The following is a 1424-nucleotide window of genomic DNA, read 5'->3' as shown; positions in this document are numbered from 1 at the left end:
TTTCAGGTCCTATCAAACTCTTTTCTCCTGCCTCATACCAACATAATGGAGACTGGCATTTTCTTCCATACAAAGCCTCATATGCAGCCATTCCAATACTCGCATGATAGCTATTGTTGTAAGCAAATTCTACCAAAGGCATATATCGATCCCAGCTCGTCGGTTGATTCAAAACACAAGCTCTTAACATGTTTTCCAAGGTTTGGATTGTTCTTTCTGATTGGCCATCCGTCTGAGGATGATAGGCAGTGCTTAAGCTTAATTGGGTGCCAAAAGCTCGTTGAAAAGCACCCCAGAACTGTGATGTAAAACGAGGATCTCTATCCGATACAATTGTGAAAGGTACGCCATGTAATCTCACAATCTCCTTTATGTATAAGCGCGCCAACTCCTCCATAGTACAACTTATACGAATAGCCAGAAAATGAGCTGACTTGGTCATTTGGTCTATAACCACCCAAATAGCATCACAACCTGTCTGAGTCCTTGGTAAGCCTAATACAAAATCCATAGCAATACTCTCCCATTTCCACTGTGGGATTTCCAAAGGTTGAAGGGTTCCTGCTGGCCTTTGGTGTTCAATCTTGACTTTCTGACAAGTTAGGCATTTGGAAACATGTAACGCCATATCCTTTTTCATTCCTGGCCACCAGAACATCGCCTTTAAGTCTTGGTACATCTTGGTGCTTCTAGGATGAATAGAGAAACCGCTCTTGTGAGCTTCCTCCAATATGCTCTGTCACAAATCCCCGATATCTGGCACAATTATCTGGCCCTTGAACCTCCACAACCCATCTTTATCTTCTGACACTTTACATTGCTTGCCTTTCTCAATCGCCGGCAAAATCTTGTACAATTCTTGGTCATTCTGATGAGCCTTTACTAGTTCAGCCTTGAAGTCACTTGAGATCTGTAACTGGCTTAGGCATAAAGTCCCAAACTCTTCTCTGATTCCCAGTTTTAATCCTTGAAAGGCTCTCAACAAATCTTCCTCCCTTAGCATCATCCAAGCAGCACATAAGGATTTCTTACTCAAAGCATCTGCCACCACATTTGCCTTTCCCGGATGGTAGTTTAGCTCGAAGTCATAATCCTTCAGGAGTTCCATCCACCTCCTCTGATGCATATTCAATTCTTTTTGTTCAAACAGGTACTTCAGACTCTTATGGTCTGAGAAGACTTAAAATTTCACTCCATAGAGATAATGCCTCCAAATCTTCAGGGCGAAGACAATGGATGCAAGTTCCAAATCATGAGTTGGATGGTTTCTTTCATGTGGCCTTAGCTGACGTGAGGCATAAGCTACAACCTTATGATGCTGCATCAACACGCATCTCAAACCTTTCAAGGACGCATCACAATACACCTCGAATGCTTCTCTCGGCTTAGGCAACACTAATACAGGGGCGGTAGTCAATCTCTGT

The sequence above is a fragment of the Arachis hypogaea genome, chromosome 11 (genome assembly GCF_003086295.3).
Source record: "Arachis hypogaea cultivar Tifrunner chromosome 11, arahy.Tifrunner.gnm2.J5K5, whole genome shotgun sequence".
Taxonomy (NCBI): Eukaryota; Viridiplantae; Streptophyta; class Magnoliopsida; order Fabales; family Fabaceae; genus Arachis; species Arachis hypogaea.
This window is presented reverse-complemented; position numbering follows the sequence as displayed.